Consider the following 12,012-nt stretch of genomic DNA (forward strand, 5'->3'; position numbering starts at 1 on the left):
CCCCTTCCACTCTAGGGGGAGGAGAAACCCAGCTTCAGCTTCTGCTCCTGCAACTCTGATACTGGGAATATTCATTCTCTTTGGGGTCAACCCCTACCCTCATCACGTGGCCTGGTGGGGCCAGACCAGCACAACATATGGCTGCATACCCTGAGGTTAGGCTGGTCATATACCACCTGCAGTTGGACAGCCCAGACCAGTGATTCAGGAAAGGTCTGACCTGCTTGCTCAGCCATCCTCCTGTTTGCAGATGGTCAGCGAGCATGTGCGTTCACACACACACACACACACACACAATTTCCCTCCCTTGCATAGAGTGGAAAATCCAGTTTTAAAAAAAATTCTTTAACTGACAGACCCAGTTTATATAACCAAACAGAATGTTCAACGTCTTCCTCTGAAGCAGCTGGCTCAGAGCTTCCCAAAGAGCAGCAGCAGGTCTTACTTCACAGCTACCTGACCAAGAGAGTCCATAGAGGTGATCTTTCCAGAACAATCTAGGACAAAGGGGAGGTGTTCTCTGTAAACAAAGGTGTTCTCTCCTGCCTTAGAATGTAAAATCTGTTCATATCCTTTTTGAAAAGTTTAATCTCTACACCCAACAGGGGGCTCGAACTCACGACCGCAAGATCAAAAGTCGCATGCTCCACCAACTGAGCCAGCAGGGCACCCCTGTTTATAACATTTATTGATTTTTAAAGATTGATTGATTGATTGATTGATTTTAGTGGAGCAGGGGCAGAGGGAAAGAATCTCAAGCTGACTCCCTGCCTTAGGCTTGATCCTATGACCCTGAGCTCACGACCTGAGCGAAATCAAATGTAAGACGTTTAACCAACTGAGCCACGCAGGCACCCCATAACCTTTAAAATGGCAAGTTCTGGTGGTGTAGTTTTTTGAATGTTGTGTTGATGAGGTTGGCAGGGTCCGGAGCAGATGGCCAAGAAAGAACTCTTCAGATGTCTTGGGTGTAAAATGATGGTTTTATTAAAGCATGTGGACAGGACCCGTGGGCAGGAAGAGCGACTGTGGCTGCTGCCTGCTGCTCCCTGCTGCCCCGGGATTGTGAGGAGCAGGTGATTATCCACCTTGGGGCTGAGAGAAGTAAAGATAAGGGACGTTCCTAGAGGATTTACATATGCTAAAGAAGATTCAGGATCCTGGAGGAACGTTACAATCTGCCTATCTCAAGTATTTGCCAATGGGCTGCAGGTTATGAGGACATTTAATTTTAACTACATTTCTTTTTTTTTTTTTTAAGATTTTATTTATTCATGAGAGACACACAGAGAGAGGCAGAGACACAGGCAGAGGGAGAAGTAGGCTCCCTGCGGGGAGCCCCATATGGGACTCCATCCCAGGACCCCAGCATCACGCCCTGTGCTGAAGGCAGATGCTCAACCACTAAGCCACCCAGATGCCCCTCTACATTTCCTCTTTGTTTCTCACGTCACTAGCATCAGCAGTTTTAAGATGCATTGCATTCTCCCATGGCATCCCGTGATAGAATAATCTTATTAAAGTGAATATTTGATAATTTGGTAAATTAAACATGGCACCTCAATTCAATTTAAATTGTGTTTCTATGATTACTCAGAAAATTGAACTTTTTTGGATACATATATTTATTTCTTTTTTCCCCCCAAGATTTTATTTATTTATTTCAGAGAGAGAGAGAGAGAGAGAGATAGCACACAAGCAGGGGGAGCAGCAGACAGAGGGAGAGGGAGAAGCAGGCTCCCCAAGGAGCAGGGAGCCTGATGTGGGGCTCTATCTCAGGACTCTGGGATCATGACCTGAGCTGAAGGCAGACACTTAACCCACTGAGCCACCCAGGTGCCCCCATATATTTCTTAATATGTGAATTGTCTGTTTAGATATATCTGTCTATATTAACATGTTGGAAATACTTTCCCCAGTTTTCCATTTTCATTTTAACTTTATTCTTTGACGTACTAAACATTTACATTTTGACTATCCAGCTCCCTCAATATATTCCTTTATGGTCTCTGTCTTCTGTGTTATGCTGAGAAAGATCTACCTGACCCCAAACTGAAGTAAATATTCACTTAACTACTGGTCATATTCATTCCATTTGGAGTTTCATGCCATACACATCGCCAATTTCCTATGAAAGCCTTTCATTGATTAATCTCTTCTTTCCCCCCACTGCTTTGAAATGATGCCTTTGTTAAGTTTTGAAAACCTTATGCACCAGTTTCTTTGTTTTGGAAATCCCTACCTTCCAGGAATGTTGCAATGATGAAATGAAGTAAGCTTTTCGAAGTCTTTAGCATGGGAACACAGAATCCAGTACAAACATGTTGGTTCTCTTCCCTCCTCCAGACCATTACTCCCTCCTCCTGCCATATGCTTCTACTGTTTGACCTTGGGATTCTGGGAACAGTTCCAGCCACACAGAAGGTGCTTACTCAGGCCTTACTGTTTGGCCCCCAAATATCTTTTTGGCCTCTTATCACCTGAGCTGAGGTGACCTTGCTCAGGAGGGCTGGATGGGTGAGCTGCCAGGGGAAGATGGTAGGTGGCTGAGGATGTTGGGGGGTGGGGAGGAGGGGCAGTCAGGGGAGACTTCACAGGAAAAGGTGACCTTGGAGCTGGATCTAGGAGGGGAGAAGAATTGGGTAGGCAGAGAAGAGAGGAGAGGCATCCTAGGCCAAGGGAACAGCATGATCAAAGTGGGGGAGTGGGAGGGAGTGATGGTGGAAGTCAAGAGTGGCAGGAGGCTGAGGGACAAGTCAGGGAGTGGTATCCGTGCCCGGCAAAGGGTAGAGATTAATTTAAGTGGAAGAGTCCTGTGATCACATTTGTGTTTTAGGAAGATTAGCCCAGACCAGATGGCAGGCAGGGAGACCAGCTCTAGGGGGCTGTTGAAATAACCCAGATGTTGGGATGGTGGCCACGGGGATGAAAGGAAGTGGGCAGTTTTCAAAAACATCCAATTGGATAAAAAGAGAAGGCCTGGCAGTGGTTTGGAAGTGGAAGAGAGGGGTGTTAAGGAGGACCCTCAGGTTCCTGTCTCGGGCAGCTGTGTTGATGGTGGAGGATTTATTGAGACAGGAGCGCTCGAGGGAGAGCATATTTGGGCCCGGGTTGGGTAGGACCAGAGGATCAATGGGAAGGAGACACAGAAAAATTCAAACTGTGCAAAACTCAGTGTAATCTTTTTTTAAAAACAAAACAAAACAAAACAAAACTCAGTGTAATCTTGTAGGCATTCCAGGCACCTGTCATAGAAGGGCAGAACCAAGGAGATGGCAAAGGAGATGGTGGGAAGTGGATGGTCTGAAAAATATTTAGGAAGTCGGGTCAACAGGATCTGACAGATGCACTGACTTTTTTAGAGAGGGACAGACCCTGGATATTACCTCCAGGGAGGGGACCCAGGGTCTGAAAGTGCCTGTCCCTGAGATGGGGATCATGGGGAAAGGAGGAGGTTTGGTGGGAAGATGAGTTCATTAACTCAACAATTCTCAATTAAGCATATACTCTATGCCAGGCATTTGGTATCTAGGATAAAGTGATGGCAAAATCTCTACTCTAGTGAGATGTAAATTCAGTGAAGAGAGTGAGGCAAGAAAGAAACAAGTAAACATATATCAAGTGGTAAAAAGTGTTATGGAGGAAAGTAAAACAGAGATGGGGTCTGCAATTTTTAAAAAATATTTTAATTTTATTTTTAAGTAAGCTCCACACCCAACATGGGGCTGGAATTCATGACCCCAAAAGCAAGTCACACGCTCTACCGATGGAGCCAGCCAGAAGCTCCTGGTCCACAATTTTTTAAAGACATGACCAGGAATGGTCTGACTGACAAAATGACATGTGGGCAGAGACTTGGAGGGGGAAGAGCATTCCAGGCAGAGGAAACCGCATATGCAAAGGCCCTGAGGCAGGAACATGCTAGATATGTTCTAGGGACAGTGATGAGGACAGTGTGCTGGAGCAAGGAGGAAGAGTGTGGTAGAGCAAGGGGGGAGTAGTAGAAGATGGGATAGGAGGGGTAGCAGAGGCAGTTCCTGTGGGGCCTTGTAGGCCACTGTAAAGACTGGTTTTTATGCTAAGAAAACAAGGAAGGCTTTCTGGAGAGTTTTGAGTAGACGAGGACCCTGAATGGCTTGTATTTTAAAGGCTTAGTGAATAAGAATTCCTTCTTGGAATTGGAATTGGGTCTTTAGATCCCAATTCCACCACTTTCTACCTGGGTGATCTTGGACGAGTTAATTTCTCTGTGCCTCAGTTTCATAATCTATAAAATGGGGATAACAACCAATCACTTTGTGTGGTTATTGTGAGGATTAAATAAAGTTAGTATCAAGAAAGCACTCAGAACGGTGTCTGGCCCATTCTAAGCACCGTAGACTGGGAGCAGTAATTATGATAATTATCATCAAGGCTGCTGTGTTGAGAACAGACTGGAGGGGGCCAGGGTGCAAGCAGGGACACCATCTGGGCAGCTCCTGCAGTGGTCCAGTGGCCCAGGAGAATGGTGAGGTCCCAGTGGAAGTGGAGAGAAGTGGTCAGAATGAGGAAGAGTTATTAGTAGCATCGGCCAGTGGGTCAGACGTGAGATATGAGCGAGAGGGGAACCACAGTGTTCCAAGAATTTTTGCCCTGAGCACATGGAATCTGAAGTTGCCATTTACTGAGCTGGGGAGAAACATCAGGAGTCTGGCTTTCCACATGATAAGCAGGAGGATATCTCAGTGTATAGGCAGGCAGTTGGACATACAGGTGGCCCACGCTGGGGGTGTACGCTTGGGAATGATCAGCATTCAGTGGATATTTCAAGCCATGGGACCAGATGGGCTTAGCAAGGAAGTGAGTGTGGATGGAGAAGAAGGCCAAGGGTGAGCCTGGGAGTCTGCCACATTGACAGCAAGGGCTCGACCGATGCCACCACCCAGCTGATGTCATTTTTGAAAAGCCTTCAGAGTTTTGAAAAAGCCAGAGGAAAAGGTTTTTGGTGTTTTTGGAGGGCTTGCAAATGTTTGAAGTAGCATTTCTAGGACACATAATCGGGACAAGCGTGGGAAGACACCAGAGATGGGTCAGCACAGAGGAGGATGGAAGGGTGACCAGAGTCGAAGCCTTTGCAGATCCAACAACATTCTGAGCTGGGGCGGTTTTTTCATAAAACTGACTTTAGGCTTATGTGAATTACCAATACAACCATATACTGGTATAAAAATAATTCAACAAAAGGCAATGGCTTAGAACATGGGTTCTTTTTTTTTTTTATTTATTTATGATAGTCACAGAGAGAGAGCGAAAGGCAGAGACATAGACAGAGGGAGAAGCAGGCTCCATGCACCGGGAGCCCGACATGGGACTCGATCCCGGGTCTCCAGGATCCCGCCCTGGGCCAAAGGCAGGCGCCAAACCGCTGCGCCACCCAGGGATCCCAGAACATGGGTTCTTAAAAAAGATTTACTTATTGATTTTAGAGAGTGCAAGTGGGGAGGGGTAGGAAGGAGGCAGAAGGAAAGAGAGAGAGAGAGAGAGAGAATCTCAAGCAGACTCACTGCTAAGCGTGGAGCCTAATGCGGGCCTCAATCCCATGACCCTGGGCTCCATCCCACAACTCTGAGATCATGACCGGAGCCAAAATCAGGAGTCAGATGCTTAACTGACTGAGCCACCCAGGCATCCCAAGAACATGGATTTTAAAGGTGAGTACACTATATTTCTTTAGGCTCTGCCCAGTGTAACCCTGGCCGTGCCCCTTCTCTGGCGCAGCTCATCTGTACAAAGGACTCAGCTTCATGTCTCTATCACAGGTGTTGAAAGAAGTAAAATAAAAGTGCTAACAACGTGCTTAGCATAGCTCTGACCCTACAAAGACACACCCACCCACATGCTATTCTTTCTCCACTACCACTGGCACCAACACTTCTGACACCACACGTGGGTTTCTTCTCACATTGACCCATTCTCTGACACCAGCTGGTGTCCTGCAGTTCAGTTCAGTTCTTTTTTTCTTTTTTAAGATTTTGTTCATTCAGGAGAGACACACAGAGAGAGGCAGAGACACAGGCAGAGAGAGAAAAGCAGGCTCCAGGCAGGGAGCCCGACATGGGACTCGATCTGGGGTCTCCTGGATCATGCCATCATGCCCTGGGCCGAAGGCAGGCACCAAACTGCTGAGCCACCCAGGTGTCCCCAGTTCAGTCCTGACATTATCTACCTAGAGTTAGTGTCAGATCCCATAAGTTAAGGGCTCAGTCTCAAGACTGCCCTCACTTCAGATGTTAATGGAAAGTCCCAGCCTCTCCTACTTCTGATCTGCTGACTATATAAATCAGGGTTCCCATGACTCCCTCCTGAGTAAGTCAATAATTTGCTAGAATGGCTCACATGACTCAGGAAAATGCTTTGTTTTCTATTACCTATTTATTCAGGAACAGCCAGATGAAAAAGATGAATCCAGCAAGGTTTGGGGAGGGGGTAGGGAGGTAGGGAGCAGAGCAGAGCTTCCATGTTCTCTCTGGCTGCATCACCTTCCCAGCACCTTGAAAGGATCGCCAATCTAGAAGCTCTCTGAATCCCTTTGGTCAGGATTTTTATGGAGGCTCCATTATGGAGGCATGCTTGATTAAATCAATTGGCCCCTGGTGATTGAATTTAATCTCCACCCTCTCTCCTCTACCTAAAGGTCAGGGGGTGGGGCTGAAACTTCCAACCTTCCAATCACTTGGCTGCTCCCCCAATCCACCCCACCCCATCCTTAGGGGTTTTCCAAAAGTTACCTCATTAATATACACCCAGGTCTGACTGAAAGGGACTTATGAACAATAGAAGGTGTACTTCTTAACCCTATCATTCAGAAATTTCAAGGATTTTAACAGCTGTAGGTCAGGAACTAGAACTGGATGAAGATCAGATTTATTATAATTATAGCCAATATGACAGGCCCACAGTTAAGTTCACTTTCTCATTGACAAGGAGACTAAAATAACAAACAATTCAGAATAGAATGAAGGGGCACTGGAGCGGGGACAGGGCTGAACTCCTAGGCGGGTGACCTGTGCATTTCTAGAGGCCTCCCAGCTCAGAATGGACCGAGTTCTTGGTTTAACGCTCTGCTCCCACCATCTTGAAATTCATAATAATTTTCTCCTTGAACCTGTGCTTTGTAAAGGAAGTCCAATGGGACAGTGAAGCATGTGTGTGAACAGAGAAGATACACCAGGTGGCAGGGAGCAGGCCCTGGCCAGAAAGTATGGCGATGGTGGGTAGCATGGGGCCGAGCAGTTGGCCTGGCCACCCAGTGTGCACCCACATGGCTGGCCAGTCTGGGATCTGTGCCCAGATTGGCAGCCGCAGAATATGGCTGCAGTCCACCAAAGCCATGGTCAGAGAAGGGACCCCCCCCACCCCCCCATGGAAGAGCTCATCCAGTAGATCTACACAAATGTAAGCTCTGCAGCCTAAGTCTGGGACAGGAACTGCCAGCGCTCGGGCAGGACACTGTCAGTAAATAACTACAAAACCAAAGCCTACACATGGACATTGCAATAAAGCATATCAAGGAGTTGTCAGTTCTTCAGAGTTTAGAATCCCTGTTTTTTTTTTTTTTTTAAGATTTTATTTGTTTATTCATGATAGACCTAGAGAGACAGAGAGAGGCAGAGACACAGGCAGAGGGAAAAGCAGGCTCTATACCGGGAGCCTGATGTGGGACTCGATCCCGGGACTCCAGGATGGTGCCCTGGGCCAAAGGCAGGCGCTAAACCACTGAGCCACCCAGGGATCCCCAGAATCCCTGATTTTGAAAACCTCTGCAACTTTGCAAAGCAAGTATTCAGAGGCTTAGGACTAGAACTCAAAGTTAAAGGTCACATTTTATAGAAAATAATTCTATTTTCTTGCTTTTTAAACAAAATTTATTTATTTATTTGAGAGAGAGTGAGAGAAAGATCAGGAGCAGAAGGGAAGGGGGCTGAGGGAGAAGCATACTCCCTGCTGAGCAGGGAGCCAGTTGTAGGACTCATCCTAGTACACTGGGATCATGACCTGAGCCGAAGGCAGATGTTTAACTGAATGAGCCACCTAGGTGCCTGAAAATAATTCTATTTTTATTTTATTTTATTTTATTTTATTTTATTTTATTTTATTTTATTTTATTTATTTTTATTTTTTTGTTTTTTGTTTTGAATAATAATTCTATTTTCATGTGAAGTTTGATTATTAATTGAGAAAGGCAATTTTAAAAGTAATTTTTCTTGTCATCAAAGATAGGGCAATAGGTGCTTAAACAGATTATTAAAATTATACACAAATTATGAAGTCGCTTTCAGTGCCCCCTGCCCAGAGGAGACCATGAATGCAGGCCTCCATTATTAGAAATTGTACATTTGAGTTTCCCACATTTCCTAAGTGCAATGTGTGAGCCTCATCCTGCAAGAACCACCTTGGTGATCATTTAGTATCTCCTCTGCTAGGTAAGTATCACTTTCAGTTTCTTTCTTTCTTTTTTTTCTTTTTAAGATTTTATTTATTTATTTGAGAGAAAGAGAGAGAGGGAGAAGCGTGCTCCTTGCTGAGCAGGGAACCCGACGACATGGGACTCGATCCCAGGAACCTGGAATCATGCATGACCTGAGTCGAAGGCAGATGCTTAACTCGCTGAGCCCCCCAGACACCCCTCACTTTCAGTTTCTTGTACAACTTCATAAGATACAAGGGTGCCTCGTGGCTCAGGTCATGATCCCAGCATCCTGGGATGGAGTCCCACATAGGGTCCCTGCTCAGCTGGGAGTCTGCTTCTCCTTTGGTCCCTCACCCTGCTGTGCCCTCTCTCTTGTTCTCAAATAAATAAATAAAATCTTTTTTCTTTTTAAGATTTTATTTGTTTATTCATAAGAGAAAGAGAGAGAGAGGCAGAGACACAGGCAGAGGGAGAAGCAGGCTCCATGCAGGGAGCCCGACGTGGGACTCGATCCCGAATCGCCAGGATCAGGCCCTGGGCGGAAGGCGGCGCTAAACCGCTGAGCCACCCCGGCTGCCCCAATAAATAAAATCTTAAAAGAAAAAAACAACCTCACAAGATACAGAAAATGTGAGAGGAAATATTAAAATGTCACTGTATAAACTTACTATAAAATTAATTCAGGCATATGTGAAATTGATTTTTCAAAGACTTAAATCTTTTGACAAATTGTTACATAAGAATCATCAGCTCGGGGATCCCTGGGTGGCGCAGCGGTTTGGCGCCTGCCTTTGGCCCAGGGCGCGATCCTGGAGACCCGGGATCGAATCCCACGTCGGGCTCCTGGTGCATGGAGCCTGCTTCTCCCTCTGCCTATGTCTCTGCCTCCCTCTCTCTCTCTGTGTGACTATCATAAATAAATAAAATAAAAAATCATCAGCTCTAAATGTACTAATTATAACAAAATATATTTCTTTGCAACTTTAAGTTTACGATGTTACTCCTGTAACCCCTATTTCATTTGAAAAGGAATCAAATATTTTGAAAGGAAAAAAATTATTTTAGTACTCTGACAGAACTTTTATCTTTTTTCTTTATTGCTGTCTGTGAGTAGGCTTCACATCCAGTGTGGAGTTTAACTCAGGGGTTGAACTGAGGATCCTGAGATTAAGACCTGAGCTGAGATAAAGAGTTGGATGTTTTGCTGACTGAGCCACTCAGGGGCCCCTTTTTTCTGCTTTTTGAATAAGAGGACCCAAAAATTATGTAGGGGCTCTGATTCTGAAAACTAGTATTTCTTTGAGAGGATTTTCATATTTCCCCAAATTATTCTGACTCTGTTAAAACACTTTCAGGCTGATTTCTGTCAAGTCCAAGAAATGGTCCTCGTATCATCATGTTTTAAAAACCCACATCGGGATCCCTGGGTGGCGCAGCGGTTTAGCGCCTGCCTTTGGCCCAGGGCACGATCCTGGAGACCCGGAATCGAATCCCACGTCGGGCTCCCGGTGCACGGAGCCTGCTTCTCCCTCTGCCTATGTCTCTGCCTCTCTCTCTCTCTCTCTCTGTGACTATCATAAAAAAAAAAAAAAGAAAAAACACATCACAGGGTGCCTGGGTGGCTCGGTGATTGAGCGTATGCCTTCGGCTCAGGGCATGATCCTGGGGTCCTGGAATTGAGTCCTGCATCAGGCTCCTTGCAGGGAGCCTACTTCTCCCTCTGCCTATGTCTCTGTCTCTCATGAATAAATTTTTTAAAATCTTAAAAATAAATCAATCAAACCCACATCACAGCATGGAGGGCTGGTCATCTTTGAGGGCGCACACCTTCCACTGTGATGTCCTCATCCCACTCTGGGAGTCATCTTCTCCAGCTCAGGCTCATTCTACTGAGTAGTCCCCACTTCCTAACCACCACTCCCCACGGCAGATCCGAGTCCTTTGGATTCAGATTTTAGTTTTTTAAGTCCTTTGGCAGGTAAGGTATGTGACAAGTACTTTGGTAACTTCAAAGTGGAGGAAATAGGTGAATGATGATGACACAAACAGAAAATGCAAATGCAGGGCGGTGTGACTGTTAAGTAATAATAGTGATGAGGCGATAAGTCTTGTTAACAGTGATTGCACATGCGCTCAGCTGTCTGGTCGGCTCGCAATTGCACTGGTCTTCTTGGAGACTGGCGGGGAAGGGGAACGTCGGGGAAGGGCTGTTACGGGTGAGGCAGCCTCCCAGCGGCAGCCGAGCTCCTCGCTGCAAGCAGTTGCAGCCCCCGGGCCTCCTTAAAGCAAGAGGAGGGAGGCGGAAGCCAGGAGGACTGCAACTCCAGCTCTGCACTTTCTCCCGGAATCTCGGCTCTTCCGGGGTCTCCTCCAGGCTCCTCCCACTTCCGATGGACCAATCCTTTCGCTCCATCGTGGAGGGAAGCAATCTGATTGGCTTAGTCACGGAGGTGGGTGGGGCCTTTAAGCACCGCCTCGGCACCCGGGGCCTGTGCCGCATGCCAATGAAGGGGCGTCCCGTAGATCGGATGCTCACCCCTGTCCAGTCGGAGGCCCCGCGGCGGGGACTAAGGCGGGACTTGCCGCTGGCCAGGGCGAGGGGGCGTGGCCTCGCCGTGACTGACAGGCCGATACGGAGGCCGGGGCTCCTGGGCTCCTCCGCAACCCACGCCACGCAGGCTCCCGCGCTTCTGCTGGGGAGTGAACCTCACACCCCGCTGCGCCCTCCTTACTCAAGCCGTCGCTTACCCATCTGCTCTTGCCTTAAACACATCTAGATTCCCTCCGTTCTCCCTGTGCCCATGGGACCTTCCTGTCTGAACAACGGGCAGCAGCTTCTTGGTTGCCATCTGACCCCAGGAGTGGGTCTTTTTCAAACACACACCAGGAGGTCATGTGCCCTCCAGTGGGTTCCATATCGCTGGGTCGGAACCACACCTCCTACAGCAGCCTCGAGGCCCTGCGTGGCAGAGCCCTGAGTCCCCGTGGCCTGTCCCCCCTCCTCTCCTGCCTCCCGCCTTCCACAAGGTCTTCCCGGGCCAGACACCCCCGCATTTCAGCTCCTCTCTTCGGATGGCTCCACAGCCCAGGCCCGTGCCACTGAACACCTGCTCATTGGAGAGAGCTCAGGTGAAGGGCCACCTGCTCAGAGGGTCTGTATCTGAGCCCAGGTCAAAACGGCACCTTCTGACGTTCTCAGCACTTTTCGCAACTGATGTTTTTGTTTGCATGTTGGTTTAATGTCCACGCGGCTGCTGGAAAATCATGTCTGTGAGGACAAGGGCTGTCTACCTTACTCAATGCTGACTCCTAGGGCTCAGTGCAGTGTCTGGATAAACATTGTGCCAGTTTAGGGCCACTACCTGTAAATAGTGTCCTGCAGGGACGCCTGGGTGGCTCGCTGTTGAGCATCTGCCTTCCGCTCGGCGTGATCCCCGTCCTGGGATGAAGGCCCGCTTTGGGCTCCTTGCGAGGGATCTGTGTCTCTCTCTGCCTGTGTCTCTGTCTCTCATGAATAAAAAAAAAAAAAATCTTAAAAAAAAAAAGTGTCCTGCAAACATATG

General features: G+C 47.4%; 1 pseudogene; it reads right to left on the reverse strand.

Annotated features, from left to right (window-relative positions):
- Positions 1-8,329: 8,329 nt before the first annotated feature.
- Positions 8,330-8,470, reverse strand: LOC112675723 (U1 spliceosomal RNA; annotated as a pseudogene).
- Between the last annotated feature and the right edge of the window lie 3,542 nt (positions 8,471-12,012).

Source organism: Canis lupus, chromosome 10 (genome assembly GCF_003254725.2).
Source record: "Canis lupus dingo isolate Sandy chromosome 10, ASM325472v2, whole genome shotgun sequence".
Classification (NCBI taxonomy): domain Eukaryota; kingdom Metazoa; phylum Chordata; class Mammalia; order Carnivora; family Canidae; genus Canis; species Canis lupus.